A 20,296-nucleotide genomic window follows, 5' to 3' on the forward strand; every position below is an offset into this window, starting at 1 on the left:
ATAAATAAATAATACATTTGCCCTAAATATATCTGTCTTAGTATAGTTGCACACAGTGTCCTGAATCAGCTTCATTGTGACTTAAGATGACAATGTATTGCTAAACACAAGTTACACACACATATGAAACAACTGTACAGTATTGGACCACATGAGAAAACACACAAGTCTGTATTGTTCTAACTCCATCCTATGCAATGTTTGAGGCCTACTTTGGCCTGCCCTCTGTGCCTATAAGTAGATGATGGTTATGAGCGGTGTTTCCAGTGCGGTGTTTTGCTGGTGTTGGCCTTCAGAGGTGTGTATGGTTTCGCAGTGTAATGTGAACTGCTCATCCGGATCTGTGTTCGCCTATCTCTATCGTCCACAGTGAGGGAGGAGCCGCCAGGAGGAGGAGGAGGGAGGAGGCCTGGTCCGCTGAGCAAGGAGGAAAAAAAAAAAAAAAACTTCTCTCCTCCTCCTCTTTTGCAGCCAATCAAGGATGATGAGATACGGGGAGGTAAAAGATTGCAGTTGTATGTGATGAAAGGGTATAAAGCCTCGTCAGGGGCAATCGCCACCTGCATCCTTCCTGCTCACCGCGTGTGGTGAGAAAACTGGACTAGGTAATAAAAAAGTTTTCTGGAAGCTGATGCACAATGGTCTTAAAATTAATGTATGTTTTTAGATTAAAAATGTGGAGGTTTGGGAATATGGAGGAAAAAAAGTTGATAGGGGAGTAGAATCTTGCACACCCACCTTTTCAGGAAACAACCTTCACCTCACCAGGGCCCTACACCCCCCAAACCGCTCCCCAATGCGCCTCTTCCCCTCGAAACTTAATCCATTACAGGGAAGTACGCACAGGCCCGGCGGCTCCCCATCACACTGCCCGCGCCCCCTCCCCAGCACTTCGCTGCCCGCGGCCGCCTCCTCCTCCCTCTCCTCACCTGTTGCTTCTTGTTATCCACTGGATGCCACCGGAAACGCTGCAAAACCGGGCCCTCTGCAGCAGCGATACCGCCGCTGAGAGCAAACTCCAAGAACGAGAAAAGTTTCAGCAGCCGAGCCCTCCCTCCCCGGAGCACCGCGTAGAGGAAAGAGAAAACTGCTGCGGGAGCAGCGAACTCTTCCCGGGCCGCCTTTTAGCAACCATGAAGGTCGCAGTCTCCTAAGAGACGAGTCCGGGCTGGCCCTGCCGCATCCACACCACCAAGGTGCACAGGAGGAGCGGGGGCCAGAAACTTCGGCACAGCCCCCATCCCCAAAAGCAACCACACCCCGTGCAAAGAGGAGCCGCCCGCTGCTTAATTAAAAGGGGGGGGGCAGAAGTTAATGAAACAGCCCCCTCCCGGACACCAAAACGCACGATGCAGAAACTGATGAAAAGTGGACCGGAGAAGGGAGGGGTGCTCCTGCTCCATGGTCCAGCTCGGCCCACCTTCCCCCTTCCCCTGCCCAGGGCTCGGATGCTGCTGGCAGCAGCCTCTCTCCTCCTTCCTGGACTTGTGACGGTGCCTTCAGCCCTTGTGCTCCTTTCTACGCTCCAACATTTGTGACGCACGAGGGAGGGCAGAAAACCACCACGGCTTCCGAAACTAAACTTTTCATTATCGTCCTAGTTCAACTTTTCGTGGCTTGCAAAAGTTTACAACCACACCACGAAAAAAAGCAAGAAACAAGAAGAAGCGTGTAAAAGTTAACGTCTTCAACACACCATCACCACCTCCCTCCCCACCTCTTCTCACAGAAGTGCAAATGAGGCACCGTCAAGGATGCCGAAGAAAACACGTTCTAAAGGGAAAAGATGGACAGGGGACACACTATGTGCTTTTTTTAAAACTGTCATGCCGTGTAAGCCTGCTGCAACAGATTCACTAAAGACCCATCTCCCAAAAGTATATTATTAAAGTACGCGATTACACTGAAATTGCCTTTTGACATACATGTTAATGGAAGACGACGGGATAGATGTGTCGACACAGAAACGCTCCCTCTTTCTAAGGAGTGTCATTCTGCGTACTGTAGAAGTTTGCAAAAAAAAAATTAATCAAGCGCGAAAGTGAAAAAAGGAACGCGCTTCAGCCGATCTCTTGCCTTTATGGGGCCATGTGTTTTGAAACACATGGCCCCATAAAGATTAGAAAGCTTGTACTTCAGCCGGAAAGCGGACAAGCCTGTCCAAGTGGGCCGGCCGAAAAGTGGAAAAGTCTATCTCACGCAGTGCTCTTTCCCAATGGCTGGCCACCGTTTAGCATAAACGTGACGCTGACCAATGGGAAAGAGGGGCGGGGCTTGAAGCCCTTTACAGAATTCCCTCTAAATCATTAAAACTCGCCAGCAAGACAGCACATGTGCGCAGCCCACGCAGGCGAGACCTAAAAAGCTTTCTTTATTTTCTGTTTTAAGTAAGTCATGGTAAAACGGTAAAATACCGACTTTAAGTGATTTTCAGGTTTGTACTGGCTATGCACTGGCCATGCCAGTGAAAAGCCAGCCAGATGGAACCCTTTATTTACACAGCCTTAAACTTTCCAGTGCGCAAAGGATTCCTCCAAAGCTGGTGTGCCTAGGGCTTTGAGGGGCTTGAAATGGGTGCAATAAGGAGCCCTATATTCATATCCACTGGAGGTGGCTGCCACTCTAAAGGAGGACCAGCTCAGATTGGAGGCGAGAAGTGGGGGATAAAGAGAAAATGGGTAAAATAAGCGACATAGGGAAGGGAACAAAAAGATTTATAGAAGGTCAGAACATAATAAGCAGAGTAGTGAGATGAGAGAATGGTGTGCATCCTCCTGGTGTGATGACATCAGGAGAATTTGGACTTGATAAAGAAAGTGTGAGAGTCTAATTGTGCCTGCCTGTGGGTCACAAAGGTGTTCAGACAACATGCACATCCACTCCTTGGCCTCTCAGCGGAGTGTGCAGAGCAGTAGTTCCATATGTGGCAGTATTAACTATGATTCTGTAGGTAAGTGTGAAGGAGGTATGCAGCAGATTAAATAGTCAAGAGGAAAAGAAAATGTTGCGTTTACAAGTGAGAAGAGAGAGTGAACATGGACATGTTTGTGCAAGTGAGAGGGCAGGGTGAAGAGTAGGTGAAGCAATACTGTCATTAAAATGGAGCGAATGTGAGAGTTAAAAGACTGCCACTAAAGTGGATATAATGCGAGGGATGAAGGATATTAGAGAGGAGAAAAATGGTGCAAGTGTCCCACAATAACATGGCGTACAGTGGAGAATGGGATTAATCGGCAAACACCAAAAAACCACGTTATCCAGATCTTACAATGTCTTATTCACAAACTCATATTTTGAGACTTGAAACATTTTGAATTAATGTAGATCTCATTAAATGTTCGCCACTAGCTCCGTCTCCTAGCCACACCCACTTGCCCCGCCCCCATACATACCAGCAGCCTCATTTGCTGAGTACCTGCACTTTTTTTCTCCCAATTAAGGCACTGATAATGTAAATAAATAAAATAAAGGATGCCGGATAAGAGTGCAGAAGATCTATTCACATCTGACAAATGTTTACAGGCAGTGAATTCACGGGCTGGGCGTTTGGTCGGTTTTATTTATTTCCAGCGAGCACGTCTGTGTTGTGTAAATCAGCACAGGGTTGGTTTGCGCGTACTATCTGCATACATTTCGGCAGCTTGGCGATTCACAAAAGCCCACAGGGTGGGGTAATGACCTGTTCGGATTTACACCTCAAATTACAGAACTCCGTGAATGCACTGCTGTCCTAAACTGCTTTTCTGACACATTTCTTTCCGTAATTTCAGAATTGTATAACAAAGTGGTGGTAGTGGTTCTGGAGAGCATTAATGACACGTGCCTATTTATGTTGTGAGACTGTGGTGGCCTGGGGTTTGTTGGTGTAATTTCCCGGCCATTTACTACCCAGAAAGGTTGCGGCGCCCACCCCCGCCTCCCCCCTGGAAGCTTAGAAACCCGGGCCTAGTCGGCTCTACAGCTGCGGCCGACGCCGGTTCTTTCAGCACCTGCCCCGCAGTGCCTACAGGTGCCCATAGACCCAGAGGCGCAACTAGAGCCAAATTTCGAGGGGGCTAAAAGAACATTTCGGAGGGGTGGTGGGGGTAATTTTTCCAGCAATAGGCAGAGTGGAGATGCAGGGGCTCAAAGAAGGGGTGAAAAAACAACAAAGCCCTATTAACCTCTTCAGCGCTGCGCGGATTCCCGCGCGGTGCTGAAAGTTCTGAGCGCGGGCGGGGCCATGACGGAACGGTTCCGTCATAAGCACAGCCCAACCGACGTGCATGATGGAACCGTTCCGTCATCGGCGTCGAAGAGGCTAACAAGCCAGTTGTATTTTATTGTAATTGCATTTAGATCGTGCTTACTACCCCGGACGAGGCGTCAAAGCGCTTTTCGGCGAGTAGCACGCTACTCTGGGACCCATTAAGGATTAGTGTTGAGTTAGTGTAGTGAAATATGAAAGTAATTAAAGTGGTGGATAGGTTAGTCAGTTATTTGGATTCGTAAGGATAGCGGAAGGATAGAAGAGGAAAAAAGGTTTGTATTTAGATAGCGCTTGTTACCCCGGATGGGGTGTTGAAGCGTCTTTTTTTTTTTTTTTTTTTTAGAGAAGGTTAGCAGAGGGATAGAAGGGGGAGAAAGGTTTGCATTCATGTAGCGCTTGTTACCCCTGAAGGGGTGTTGAAGCGCTCTTCTGGCGAGTAGCACGCTACTCCGGAACCCATAAAGGATTAGTGTTGAAAATTAGTATAGTGAAATATGAAGTAATTTGAGGGGTTGATGGGTTATTCAGTTATTTGGATTGAGAAGGGTAGCGGCAGGATAGAAGCGGGAAAGAGGTTTGTATTTATATAGTGCTTGCTACCCCTGAAGGGGTTTGAAGTGCTTTGTTTGGTGAGTAGCACGCTACTCTAGAACCCATAAGGATTAGTGCTGAATTAGTATAGTGAAATATGAAAGTAATTTGAGTGGTTGATATGTTAGTCATTTATTTGGATTGAGAAGAGTTAGGGAGGGGTGGAAAAGGGAAAAGGTTTGCATTTATATAGCCCTTGTAACCCTGATGGGTTGTTGAAGCCCTTTAATGGCGAGCAGCATGCTACTCTGGGACCCATAAAGGATTAGTGGTGAATTAGTATAATGGAATATAAAATTTGAGAAGTGAAACATGTTAGTCTGTTATTTTGATTGAAAAGGATAGTGGAGGGATAGGAGAGTGAAAGATGTTTTTTAAAAATTTTTTGGGGGAGGTCGAAGCAGTAGGAGGAGGCTTTTGGATGAGTAAAAAGGGGTTGTGGAGGGGAAGAGTCAGAGGGAAGAATTTAACCCCTTCAGTGCCCATGACGAGCTGGACTCGTCATGGGCCGCGGTGGCGCTGTGCCCATGACGAGTCCAGCTCGTCATAGACCCCGCCCGCTAATGCAACGGCCGGCACTGGGCGGGGAAAGGGGCGGGCACTGAAGGGGTTAAAAGGTTTGTTTTGGGGATCAGTATAGTAAAAGAGGTGTCTGATCATGCAAGGAGGAGTAGAGTAGAGTAAGGGAGAGTCTAGAAAGGGTTATTTTGGGGATAATAGTAGTCGTATGGAGTTTAGGATAAATTAGAGTGGGTGTAGAGGATATATTGATAGATGTGTAAGGGATGGGTGAGAAATAGGGTAGTGGATTGAAAAGAGTAGTAGAAAGAGGTTTGAGATGAGTCAGAAAGTTGGGTTAGAAGATATATTGAAAGAAGTATAGGGTGAGAAATAGGGTAGTGCACTGGATATGCTGAATCAGAAGAAAGTGATAAATATATAGATCCATAAGTATGGATCTGCTGTAAATTTCTGTTTGCGTATGGTGCTTATGCAGGGAAGAGCCAATTCTTGAGTAGTTTTCTGAAGATAAGGTGGCTGTCCGTGGATCTTCTGTTTGGGGGTAAAGAGTACCATGGTTTAGCTGCTTGAACAGAGAAGGATGTGCCACCCATGGTTTTTTTCTTGTATCTTGGGATTTTGAGGCGAGGTGCCATTTTAGAGTAGAGGTTCCTTTGTTGAATGTGTTTGGTGATTTATTCCCAATGAAGAGAAGTCCCATTCCATGTATTGCTTTGTGGGTGATACAAAGCAGCTTGAACGTGGATCTTCTGGCAATCAGTAACAAATGCGGGGCTGTCAAGGCAGGTTAGATGTGGTCTCGCGGTTTGATATGCAAGAGTAGTCTGGCAGCTGAGTTCTAAATCCATTGTAGTCTTTTCGTGGTCATTAAAGGTGATCCGTAGTAGAGGCTAACAGTGTATCCAAGTTTTGACAGAACAAGGGAGATGGTAGCTTGGACCTTGTGTGGAAATCCCTAATGAGGGAAAATTAGTTGCAGTGGTTTTATAGTAACAAAGCTTGATCTTGCTAGTTTGTTCACTTGGGCATGCATCGATAGCTCGGAGTCCATGGTCATTCCGGGGTTTCTTACTTCCTTCGATACTTTATGTGGTGATCCCAGTTCATCAGGCCAGGCGGCAAGCGGATCATAATGTTTTCAATCGCCACACGTGAGTATTTCCGTTTTGGAAGCATTCAATTTGAGGTGGCACCAAGTCATCCACTGATCCACGGCTGTGAGACAACTGAAAATTGGGGAGTTTCCAATGTCTTTGGGGCATTCCAGTTGATGGAGTATTTGTGTGTGATCTGCATAGTTATAGCACGTGAGGGGAAATTGATTGATCAGTACCGGTAATGACTTAATGTAGATGTTGAAAAGCATGGGCGAGATGATAGAGCCTTGAGGGACCCCTGCTTTTGTGGATTATGGTTTGGATGAGAAAGGTGAGGTATGGATGACGTTACTTCTGTTTCAAAGGTAGGACACGATCCAGTCTAGAGCAGTCCCCTCTATGCCGGCTTCATAGTGTCTTTGTTTCAGTGTCATGGTCAACCGTGTCAAAGGCAGCCGAGAGGTCCAAGAGGAGAAGCGCAGCAACCCCGTTGCGGTCTACGGTGTTCTTCAGATCATCCCAGACGGCAAGGAGGGTAGATTCTGTGCCTCTTCCCGGACGGAAACCGGTTTAGAAGTCTGAAAGTATTTCATTCTCTTCAATGAATTGTGACATCTGGCCAAACACTGCTCTATCAGTTTGCCCAGGAAAGGTCCATTTGTAATGGGTCTGTAGTTGTCAGGGTTCAGCGGGTCCAAGTTTCTTTTCTTGAAACATACGATCTTTTAAGAAAAATACAAGCCACACCAGTGCTGAGCCTTCCAGACTCAGGGACAACAATCTGTCCGCCAGGATGGAGTGAATAACTATCAAAATCTGCGCTAGGATCTAATAGATTAAGCGCAGCTGTTACAATCTCATCAAGGCGTTGCCTCAGCTGCTCACTTACGCCCAGAAGGGTGGACTCTGTACTGTGTTCTAACCCTAAAGCCCAATTGGAAGGGGTGCAAATATTTTTGAGCCTCCACAAATAATGTGAGCTGTACATTAACGTGTTTCTCCAAAATGTTGGAGACTATGGGTAACCAGGTAATAGGGCAAACATTTGGCAGATATGGTTGGATCCAAGTTAGCATTTTTTTTTTACATTGCGTTTTTCCCCCTCAAAGGAACATAACCACACGTAGGGAGCAATGGAGAAGATCCATTATCATTAACAACAAACTGGTGTCCAGTAACTCAAGCTTGCAAGGAGGTAAAGGATCCATTGGGGATCCTGATTTGATCAACTGTAATATTGTCTAAAAGATAGCAATTTCTAAAGGAGGCCATGTCCCTATTCTAGTAGTGGTTGCAGGATTAACCAGAATATCATCATCAGCTAGTATAGGGTTACACATATCAGCATCTACAGCTTCTGCCATATGTTCTCCAATTGTGCAATCCCTTGCCAGTTGGTCAAAGATATTATTCATTTTGAGGGTGAAGAAGTGAGATAGATCCTCACATTGAGTCTGAGAGAGGGGAAGTGTAAGGGGTAAGTTACTAGAAAAGTTCCTGTACCACCCTAAAAGCATTGTACAACAATTTTGGGTACTTAAGATCTTATCAGAGTAAAACTCTGCACAAGATGAATTGCAGAGTGTATGATATTTTTTTTGTTGCAACTTTGTAATTAGTTTTAGCCTCCTCCATATAAGTCTTTCACCATAGTCTTTTAAAGACTTAACACTGGTTTGTCTCCTGTCTGAGCTGGTCATTGAACCAAGGAGCTGGCAGGTGACACCGGCCAAAGCATTAATCGGCGGCTGGTTTAGTTTTCTCCACGGTCTCCATAAGCCTTTTGTCAGCCAGGTCAGCCGCTCGTTTTAAAATAGGTTGAGTGCTATTAAGATTCTCACAAGGGCTAAAATTTTCAATTTTGACCAGTTCCTGGATCTAGAAAAGAGTATGGGTTGTGTTGTTAAAGGACTGTTTAGGATACTAACCTTAAATGGTACAGCAAAATGGTCAGGACACAATAATGGGAGGGGAGGATCTGTAACCAACTCCGTTATGTTGGAAACAATGGATCTAAAAGATGGCGCTGTATGAGTAGGCGCAGAGTTATGCAGCTAAAACCTGAGGACACGTAAATCCTCTATAAAGGAAGTAATCTGGCTGCACTTGGAGTCTTCCAGGTGTAGGTTAATATCACCAAGTAGCGAAAAGTTGGTTAATTTTAATGAGGGGAGCTATTAAGTCTGGAAAAGAGGTGCACCAGTTTCCAGTAGACCCACGGGGCGCTAGATCAAGACCCCTGATTGTGTTTTGGGATCTTGCATAAATTTACACTAAGATTTCACAGGCAGGAGCAAAGAAATCTTCAACTTTGCATTGAAAATCGTTTTTATAAGTGATGCACGTAGATTGAAGTGCCTGTAGCCTGTCTGCAGTGAATAGCTAAAAAAGAAGAATACAGTGAAGGATATATTATTGTGCCCCAGAAAGAGCCAAGGCCTTCGCTCAGAGACAGACAGACAGACAGACAGACAGACACACACACACACACACACACACACACACACACAATGGTTCACTTATGATGGTTCCAATACCTTCGGGTCGAGTTTGTGCTATATAAATCTACAAGAGTAGAGACAGTCGCAGCCTGTTCTGCAGAAGTCTCTTTCACCCTCCTAACTAACCTGGTAGTTCAACAGCTCGCCCACATCCATGGTTCTGTCCGAAAAAGATTGAGGCTCGGAATATTTCTTTACCCAGTTAAGTGAAGCAGAAGCGTCGGGAATTCAGTTTAAAATGGTCTTTTAAAGACCTGTGAAGAACTCTGGTGCGGCTGTGTGTATGCCTGGGAAGCGGTCTCAGCTCGGGCTGCCACACAAAGAGGGGCGGGGGGGGGGGGGGGGGGGGGGGGGGGGGAGGGGTTTCAGGACACAAGTCCTAAACAAGCATTGGCATAGCCAATAGGTCTCGCCTTTGGGACCTTATAAGTGTTTAACCATGCAACAGTTGCATAACTAAACACTTATAAGGTCGCAAAAGCGAGACCTATTGGCTATGCCAAGCGGCCGTGCGGCCGCAAAACTGAAAGTGATCGTGATCAAACATCAAAGCGGCCGTGTGGCCGCTAAAGTGAAAGTAATCGCGGTAAAAGTGGCGCCCGCACCCATGCACTGTAGCTCTAGGCTGGCCTGGTAGCACTTTTTGGAGCCCTATCAATAAGTCTCGCCAGACCAGCGCATGCGCTGGGTCAGGCGAGACCTAAAAAAGAAGTGGGGGGGACGCAGACTTCACAACAGGAAGTGACGTCACGGAAGGTGGCTTGCACCATCAGACTCATTGCCTCCCCTCGCTCACCCCTTAGATGTGATTGCATCAGAGAAGCCAGTGTGTGAGCAGCGTCCTGATTGGCCTCTCTGGGGCGAGATCGAGGCTCAAAGTGTGAATGTGTGGCTCCATTTGCTCCAGTTATGAGCTCCCAGTAAAATAAGTGGGGGGACGCCGTCCACCCGAATGAGTACCCCGACTCGAGCCCTGGGGGAGGGGGTCTGAAGCCCTTTGAGCCCAATTGGCGTTGCCCCTTGATTTCTGCAGTTCCTTTTGTTCTGGGGCCCTTGATACTCGCTAAACCCTTAAACGGTATCAGTTTCTGTGGTACGATACCAGGGAAACACATCCTTGGAACACATACCAATTTTCAAATGACAGACAAGCATGTCGTGTCTGCAGGGCTCCTGTGTGTCTGGGTATGCCCAGACGTGGGTTCCGTGCTCGCTGTGCCACTGAATTAAACCTAGCCTGGCTGATGAAGGGTGATGCCCCGAAACCAGTCCCAGGATGCTTGTTTCGGGTCCTGGGAGGACAAGGCCTGGCAGTTCGGACTGGACTGTCCCTATGGGAGCAGGGTCAAGACTAATTTGCAAATGGCTGGGTCCAAACTAAAATGGCGCGGCAAGCAAAATAACAATGGATTAGTCCCAGATCTGTCACTGGGGTGAATGTTTCAGCATTCCGTCCATCTTTTTGTGCTGCATCCCCTTTGTGTCTTGTCAGCCCTGTAGTTCACAGACAGTGCAGAAAGCCAAAAAGGCTGATTATCATGGCAGATGTGGAAGCATTGGCTTCATAATGCATCATTGCGCAGGTGATTGAGCAGTGGTGCTTTAAGGATGGCATGGCCCTAAGTTAAGCATGTAAGATGGTTACTCTTGCCCTTAAGTGGGATAGAAAAGTCAGCCATAATTGGGGTGCAGTGGGCCCCTTACACTACTGGGTCCCAGTGCCACTACACCCAGTTCTTAGTTTGTAAAAGAATAATTGTAGGGCACAAAGTGTTGCTCAGAAGTCTGCGGCCAGCCCTACTGACCGTCAGCTTGCCAAATATCAAGGCTGCGTAGTCCTGATTCCACCTCATGCCTCTTTAATTCTATGTCAGGGTGAGAGGCGAGGATTATGCCTTTTTCTTTCTCGCTTTAATGCAACTTCAAACCACAGTAGCCATTAAAACACAACTACATTTTCCATAAACACCAGGGAAAGCAACAGCAAACATTTTTTGAGTCCTTTTTCACTGTCCTTGGCCAGGCTCCCATAACATCCTCTGACTCTTCCTGTTCCTCCTCTTTCTTCGCTGCTCGGCAGCCAGTTAAGTGGACCTTTTGCTTTCTCCCTTAGATTTGTCAGGTGATTGAGTTTTTAGCTGAGAGGGAAGAGCTGTGAGATTGTGCAAGGAGGCGCGGCAGTTCTCTTAACAGATTCCCTGTTAGTCGCGGGACCGCATCTGCGCTCCTTACGCGACGAGATTGTCCAACACGACCCCAGTGCGGTCTGCCGCCCGATAGAGGGCGCTGAGGGGCTACAGTGACATTCTGGCCCGCGGCGTGCGCGCTTCGCATCTGGGAATTTCAAGCATGCTCCGCACAGCCAGATACTGCTCGTGCCTCCCCGGCTGCCCGGTAATCGCCCAGCAAAGAACTGGGTCTCCCGCATTGCTGAAGCAGACGCCTGCTGGGGCAGATAGTGGTGCGGTGCACTGTTACATCGACGCCCTGAGGGGCCAGTATTGTCTGGGCCAGAGTGCCCTAAGTGGGGACAACCCTTCCTGGGCAGCGAGACCCTAAGGATAGTGAGGGAGTTTGGGGTGTCCCAAGGCTTGCGCCTACATAATTGTGTGCCGTCTGGGCCACTCATATTTGTCTGAGGTACTCCCTCAGCTCATAATGCTCACGCCCAGCGTTAGCTGCTCCTCTTTTTGACCTTGGCTTCCCTTATTCAAGTTAGGAGCTACCCTCCTTCCCGTACTATGGAGCATGAGACATACAAGCAGGAGGCCTCCATGGCCTACCTCCAATGGGATGACAACTTTTAGGCCATTGACACCTCCATATACAGAGCAGTAAACAACCTGATGGCCCACTATGGAGCAGAGACTGTCGGAGAAAAAAGCGCAGGATTGTGCAAAGATTGTACAGTTTGATTCTTGTTCTGTCCCTGCCCCCACCCCGATAAGGTCCCTCAGCAGGACACCGGTGAAGGTTCACCACCCCCCAAGAAGTAGTGTGAGGAGGGGAAAGACAAGGACACATTTGTGAGTCTTAAGCAGGCTTTCCTGGCCAAGACTTCACCTCCGGAACCCCTCAGAGCCATGCCACTCCAGAGTCAAATACCCCCACCCCCCAGATTCACTTCAGCCCCAGGATGGGGACTCCTCGGAAGAGTCCGGGGAGGAAGCGGGTTCCTCTAGATCTTGGCGGCCAACGTGCTATCAGGAGGCCCCCCAGGAGGGCATTTCAGATACGCTGAACCCAGATGACATTGTCCATCTGCGGTCAGCTGAGAGGGCACCAGTTGAAAAAGTAGCCAAGTATATGGCAGCCCGTCTCAGGAAGCCACTAAAGAATGAAGCCCGCAGCTGGCTGAGGGTAGAATGTCCACAGTCCAGCTTAGAAGGGAAGTTTGCAATCACACCGGATCCGGATATAGATGCGAAGATGGCCACCTTCCTGACAAAGATAATCAAGGACCCTAAGAAGGGAATTGACAGGGCCTGGCAGGCTTGCCAGGATAAGCTCCTGAATGCTATTGGCCCGATGACCAAGATTTTGGACATGGCCGAGGAAGCCCAGGTGTCCGGTTCCCTTATTGCCCCTTACATACTCTCTGGTTGGGCGCAGCGCGCCATCTGTTTTATGGGGAATGCGAACTGCGCCATATCAGCGGAGCGTCACAGCTCCTAGATGATCAAGGTGGACCCCAAATTGGGGGACCTGGCCACTTCGGAGGCAGGAACGGTTGCGCAAGGGGGATTATTTGGAGACCCATTTGTTAAAGAATTGGGAAAGTTTGTGGTGACGTTTACGTCACTTGACAAATCGCGGACAAATATTAAGAGGGTCTTCAACCCCCAGGTTTTCCAAGGGGTCGGTCGTGGCAGGGGCTGCTCGACTGGCCGCTTCTCTTCATCCCCCCCATGCAAGGGGGAAAAGGCTCCGGGCGCAGGCAGTATCAGGATAAACCACGATTCAACAACTTTTACCCAACAAGAGGGCAGCACTTCAAAGGCCGTGGCAACAACAGCAATTCGAACAGTGAGCGTTAATCCCTCAGCGCAGCTGAAGGTGGGGGAGTGGTTGGCTTTGTTCCTCCCGGTTTGGGCGGCCATTACATCAGACGCATGGGTCATGCAGACAGTCCAGAGATTCCAAATAGAGTTATGGTTCCCTCCATCAATACTCCTGCCCCATTTCCTTTTACGCCCCGACGTAACTATAATAGATGAAGAGGTGTCTGCTCTGCTTCAGAAGGGGGCAGACTGACGAACCGTGGTACAACCAGAGGGTTTTCTCAGCAACCTCTTCTCGGTCGACAAGGCCGATGGGGGACGGAGGCCGGTGATCAACCTCAGGCACTTCAACGAGTGGCTGGTATATCGCCACTAAAGATGGAGGGTATCCATTTTCTCAGGGACGTGATGCTTCCATCCGATTGGATGGTGCGGCTGGACCTGAAGGATGCGTACCGCCATTCCCTCCAATTTCTTTGACGCGGTTATGCCTACAAGTTTCTAACTCTGCCTATCGGCCTCTCGTCAGCCCCTTGGTGCTTCACCCAGGTCCTCAAACTAGCGGTGGAGTTCTTGCGGCCCCAGGAGAATCGGCTTATCTATTTGGACGATATGCTCATCCTAGCGCAGTGCCCCTCGAGGCTGAGGGCACATCTTCAGGAGGCAGTAGACCTGTTGCAAGGCTTAGGGTTCGTGATAAGCGAGCAGAAGTCTCTCCTTACCCTGATGCAAAAGGCGGTCTTTCTGGTTTTCTTCATAGACCCCGCCTCTTCATCCTTGAGTCTTCCCTCTCAGAAGGTCGCGTAGATACATCACGAGATTCGCCAGACTTAGCCAAACAGCGTACTTCACGGAGGCAGATTGCGCCCCTGGTGGGTCTACTCTCCTCCTCGATACAAGCGATCTTTACCGGCCCGCTGCGCTAGCGGGCCTTTCCACACCCGAAAGCGCACCATTAAGGAGGGGCCTCAAGTACTCGCAAATGGTTCCGTTGATGGAGGAGGTAAGAGAGGAGCTGGAGTGGTGGCAAGCTCACATGGAGGCCTTGAACGGGAGAGCTATTTTTGATTCCGATCCCGACTTGGTGATAGAGACAGACGTCAGCAGATCAGGCTGGGGCGCCCGGTGTAGGGATTATTCCACCGGTGGAAAATAGTCTCCTCAAGAGCAGCACCTTCACATAAATTGCCTGGAGCTCTTGACAGGTTTGTTTGTGGTCCGATTCTAGACCAAGGATTGGATGCAGTTCTCCGTGCTGTTAAAGATGGACCACGTCTCAGCAATGAGTTATGTCAATCATCTGGAGGGTACTAAATCCCGCACCCTGGCGAACATGGCCAAGGATTTCTGGAATTTTTGCCTCGACAACCAAGTGTCAGTAATGGCCTCCCCGGCTGGGACAATCAGGTGGCGGACTGGCACTCTCTTCACCTGTGAGATGCCAGCATCTGGAAGCTGGACCCTCAAATTTTCTGACAGGTGGGGTCCTTTTTTGATCGACCTGTTTGCGTGCCGCCTTGAGCACCAGCTGCCACGGTTCTTCAATTGGAGGCTGGTCCCGCTGGTAGAGGCGACGGACGCTTTTCTCCAGGACTGGAGCCGAGAGAGGGGTTACGCCTTTCCCCAAAATTCGCAATGATCAACCGGGAAGCGGCCGTGGTTCGCAGGCAGAGGGTGATTGTGGTGTTGATAACGCCGCTTTGGAGGTCGCAAGTGTGGTTTATGGTTCTACTGGAACTTTCCTGGGCTTCTCCAATCCGACTCCCTCACTTTCCACTTTGCATTTTGATGTATCCGGACATCGAGCCTCACCATTTGGTGGAGGAAGGCTTGTTACACCTCATGGCGTGGCGAATTACAGACAGAGGTGGAGACTCCCTTGTCTTTCAGGCCACGCTGAGTTCCTGTGTTCCAGAGCCTGGCTGACAGCACGTTGAAGCATTATCGATCCTCATGAACAAGATGGGTATTCTGGTGTTTGCGAAGGGAAGTGGATCCTGTGGGATCCAATACAATTCATGTCCACAATTTCCTTGCAAGTCTAGCAGAAGAGGGATTGGCGTACCAGTCAATCGTGGCAACCAAACCAGTTCCTGTCTTGGAAAAATTTCAGCAAAACTGGCAATGCTACTGTGCCTCATCTCAAGCAGAAGGGTTTCAGACGTGTGTGCCTTGGATATCATGGCTAGTTTTCTCCTGATGGAGTAACTTTTACGTTAAGTAGGCGTACCAAGTTTAATACCCGCTCGATCTCATATCCAGCCTTCGCTGTTTCCCCTAAGCTCTGTGTGGTGAAATGACTTGGGGGCCTACGAAGAGATAACGGAGGAAGTGCGCCCGTCAGGCGAACGACAACTCCTGACTGAACTCAGAAAGCCGTTCAAGGCCGTCTCTTCACCCACGATAGCCCACTGGGTTAGGTTGGTAATGCAAGAGGCGGGTATCGACACAAAGGCCTTCAGGGCGCATTCAGCATGGGGAGCAATGGCGTCAAAAGCATTTACTTTGGGTGCACGATTGGAAGACCTCATGAGGGCAGCTGACTGGTCTTCGGACTCACATTTAAGAGGCTTTATTTTAAACCGGTGCTGAATGTAGCGCAAGTGGTGGTAAGTAATCTATGAAGGAGCATACTCCTCGCCTCCGGTCCGGACATAAAATGAAAATTTGCCTAGATCTAGTGAAAGCAAGTTTCAATTCTATTAAGGACACGGAGGTGAGGATTATCCCACCCAGCAACCAGGAGGGATGCAGACCTGCCCGTAAGGGAGTAAGTAGTCTGTTTTTCTTTAATTACATGTACTATGAAATTGTTTGCGATGTTTAATTATTTCAAGGTATCTGAACTGATTGTTGGTAATGCTGTATGACAAGCTGGGTATTTTCTTTCCAATTACTGACGCACGATGTCTTTGAGGGAAACGATGGGTCAAAACAGGACACATGATGGAAAAAAGATGGCATGATTTGCGCAAAGAAAGAGGAGGAACAGGAAGGATCAGTGGATTTTATGGGAGCATAGCCAAGGACATTGAGAAAGGACTCAAACATTTTTTGCTGTAGCTTTCTCTGGTGTTTATGGGAAATGTAGTTGTGTTTTAATGGTTGCTGTATTTTTAAATTACATTAAAGCGAAGAAGGAAAAAAGCATAATCCTCGCCTCTGGGTCATTAATAGAATTGAAACTTACCTTCACTAGGGCCAGGCAAATTTTCATTCACTACCAAACACTCCCTGCCCTTTTATCTCACCCTGCTTTCTCCAGCTGTCACTGCGTTTTCCGTTTTCTACTTCCTCCTTCTTTACCTCTGGTGCGTTTTCACTCTTGCTGAAGGCCAAAGTCTAATGAAGAAAACTAAGGGCAGGTCCCTAAAAATGAGTGCCAGTGGGCTCCACCTTCAACCACTGGCTCAAATTAAGCACTGATTACACCTGCTGCACAAACGATAGCTAGGATATGTGTTAGCCAAACTAGCGTGAATCAGAGAACAAATCTATCACTAATAAAATGCAAATATTACACCCGAAACAATACTTAGAAGCCAAGAATGTATCGGTTGGGGTGGCTGTAGCTAATGTCCAGCCAGCAGGAAAGACAGAAGCAGAATTGATCAAGGGCCGCAAGCTCAACACAGGAGTAACTTTCCAGGGCGGGATGGCCATACAAAATGTTTGTCAATCCCTAAAAGCGCACAGGTTTGAGAGGGTTCACAACATAACTCTAAGCGACCGAACAAATTCCCCTCCTATTACTCCTCTCACTTCCCCTTTGTGGTGAGAGAGCATGCCAACAATCAGCAGAACAGGCGGAATGTAGATCAATCATATCTGGGAGCACAAAAATCTGCCGAGCTAGGGGAATTTCCACAGCATACATAAACAAGCATTTGCAATGCAATAGGTCTCGCATTTACACAAGTTTGAGCTATTCGCATTGTAAATGACAATGCCTTTTATTTACGTTTTGGTTTTTAAAACATAAATAAAAGGCATCGTCATTTCTAATGCCAATAGCTCAAACTCGCGTAACTGCGAGACCTATTGCATTGCAAATGCTTGTTTATTGGGCGATTCTTGGCTTGTGGTAATAAGGCAGTCCTCAACAACATATAGCCAGTGCTCATGTCCCAGTCTTCTGGGTTGTGGCAGGTGAGGGAACTAGGAGTTGAACCATGTTAACTGCAACTAATCGAGCTCTAATGTTAAATGCTGCATGGAGATGAAGTATCCTGTTGCAACTCAGGTGGAAAGGCGATTGTTCTTAGAACAGATGAGCTCTGGTTGCCACACACAGCTTCCTCATTTATCCTAACACGTTTTTATTGTTTTTTGTGTATTAAAGGTAAACATTTTTTTTCTGTGTTGCAGCTTGAGTGTTTTCTGCCAACATTCCAAACCTTCTGCCAAAACCAGAATACACTGATTATATTTTTTCTAAGATTGCATTTTTTATGTAGCATGCTTTTTCCTATTGAGCTTTAGCCTATAGTTCTCCCACGCAGGATGTAAAATAGTTCTTCTATCATCTCTTAAGGTTTCATGCAGGCCATGACAGGCATATTGGATTCAGGTCTTGGATAATCTTAGTTACTCACAAGAGTCTTTCCTAGAGAAAGGTCTAGTGAACAGACAGCCTAGGCCATGCTGCTGACGTGATAGGATATTGGTAGGGTTGGTCCCATAACATCCTTAAGAGTCTCTCTCTATACTGATATCTTCAAACCGGAGCAGTCCCCTGGTTTCCAACTCTTCCTCTGCAACTCTGGGCTGTTCAGTTAAATGGAACAATTAGGATCAGTGAGTAGGAAGGCCGCAGGTCATTCCCTGGAGCCTTCCCGAGCAGAGGTTTGGGAACACATGAACAAGACCTCAAATAAATGGACACCCAGGCAGACGAGGGTAATATGACAAATGGCGGACTACATAACCCTGTTTCAACACTGGCAATAGAAACACAAGGAGGGGGGGGGCGCTTCAATTCCCAGAAATAAAGCTGCATACTTTGAATTATGCCTTCGGCTGTCTATCCTAAATTCGTAGCATAAGATATCTTTCTGGGTATAGGCACTATCCTGATACTCATTTACATTATCTTGTATTCTAATGATCAGGATCTCCGACAGCCTGTCCAGTGTGTCATTTGTTGGGGAATGGTTGGATAGAAGTCCAAATTACATGCCAGGATGTAGTCGGGTGCAGCCCTGTTGGGAAGGATCCTCAGTGGTCCAGAGTATTGGAACCACAGTCGGGACCTCTCAAACCAGATCATGATGAAAATATTTATACCCAACCTCTGCATTGCACAGCCAAAGTGAGAGTTCCTTTGAGAATAAAAGAGAAACTCATACCAGGTCTCCGCGACAGTGCCCTTTAACATAGCACACATCCCTCGTCTCTGCATACTTGCACACTGGCAGTACGTTTTAAGACCCTCTAGAAAAAAGCATTGGCATAGCCAATAGGTCTCGCTTTTGGGACCTTCTAAGTATTTAGTTATGCAGCACAATATTCTTGGTGCAACAACAACTGTTGCATGGCTAAACACTTATAAGGTCCCAAAGGCGAGACCTACTGGCTATGCCAATGCTTATTCATATTTGCAATATATAGGGAATGGCGTCAAACCATAATGTTGCAACATTCCAGTGCCTGCTGCACACGGATTCCACGACTAGTACTATTACGAAGAAAACCTTTCCGACGATTATCGAAAGAGGGGCTTTGAGGCAAATCAGTTATGCAGCAAAAGAATGCAAACCCAGGATGGATCCTTATGCACAAACTGGACCGTCTTGGTTTAGTGGTCATCGCTCATGGGTGAGCCGCTGCGTAAGCGATGAACGAACTGTAGGCATGTATAGAGGGTTCACGGTCGTGCTTTACGTTTCTGCCTTTCTGCCCTCGTCTTTTCTGTATTGTAAAGTGGAGCAATCCTCGCCTCTTCTATCCCGTTAAACAAGTAACAACACACTGGACACGCGGGGCTTTAAGTGGGCCGGGTCGCTCCGGGTCTCAGACCCGGTAGTATTTTAAAATGGACTTTGAAACGAGTCTCTTTCGGGCCCTGTATTCATGTCCTGCACTCTTCATGCAAAACCACTGTTCGCTTTTTGAACAATGGAGGTCACAAACGTGCGAGTCTTTGGTTTTCCAAGATGCTGTGGTACATTTCTTTTCAGGCGACACAGTACTCTTGCTGGTGCATAATTCGAACGGAGTGCCACCCAGGTGTTAACAACAGGGTGCATGCGAGTTCTGGCTGAAGGCAGTGCCAGTTTCTCTCAGGGTCTGTCAAAAAGGTGCTCAGAATGCGTGCTCATCCAATCCAGGGCATCTTAAGAAAGCACACAGAGCAATGATCACATATGCCAGTCGCAGTTGTGAGTCTATGCAAATGTGTGGGTACAGTTGCACGCTATAGGAATGTAAATATATATAGTTAAACTACGTCTTTAATGATAAAGCTCTGCCCGTTTCAAGGACCCCCACTTATTTTTATCGCACTTAAACCACTGGTGACCCGGATTACCCCCGTTTGCACTGGTACCATGTGTCTGAGATGAAGCGGGGCTCTTTAAGGAAGACGGGGCAGGAGAGGTGTGGACTCAGGGGCAGGAGGGGTGTGGACTCGGGGGCAGGAGGGGCGCGTGGACTCTTCAACGGGTCTGTCTACTGCTCAGGAGGTTTAGTGCCGTCGACATATAAGTCAGAAAAACGCCCAACACAAAAGCACGTTGTATTTATATTCTCTACGGTCGCTGCCACACACGCACATACACGCACTTTATAAGGTCACCAGTTTACCTTTGTTTACTCTCTGCCCTCGTCTCCCGGTTCTGTTTCTAGTCAGATTGCCACTTCCCTACCCACGGTTTGTGCCTTGGCTTGTGGCACTCACTGCCCTTCCTTGGGACGCTCCGGGAATAGATACGTGTACTCCCGACCCCCTTCCCCCGCAGAGCTCCCCCACCACACACAGCCAGCACCCGCCAGCAGAGCTCCCGAACTGTCCTGTCTTGGGTAGGCACCCTTCTGCATCACTGAGGAACTCTTGAAAAGCACAACTATAAGTACCACAATGCAAAGCAAAACTAGACCCCAGTGTTGCCCTCCCTGCCCCCCAGCCCCTTTTAAAAATACCCTACCTCTGCCCTAAACCCTAAAAATAGACCTCAGCACAACCTCCACCACCACCACCCCGCCCCCCAGCCATTAAAACAATTATCCAGCCCCTGCCCCGAGCACTGAAACCGGACCCACCCCACGGAAATTAACCCCCCCCCCAAAAAAAAAACTGTCTAAAGCCCTAAACCCATGCCCCCACCCGCCCTAGGC

The 20,296-nt window shown here is 48.0% G+C and overlaps 1 protein-coding gene across 5 annotated transcripts in view; it reads right to left on the bottom strand.

Moving 5' to 3' along the window:
* SH2B2 (SH2B adaptor protein 2) overlaps positions 1-20,296 on the bottom strand; it is a 505,642-nt gene that overhangs the window by 336,973 nt on the left and 148,373 nt on the right. The window lies entirely within an intron of this gene.

Source organism: Triturus cristatus, chromosome 3_2, assembly GCF_964204655.1.
Source record: "Triturus cristatus chromosome 3_2, aTriCri1.1, whole genome shotgun sequence".
Classification (NCBI taxonomy): domain Eukaryota; kingdom Metazoa; phylum Chordata; class Amphibia; order Caudata; family Salamandridae; genus Triturus; species Triturus cristatus.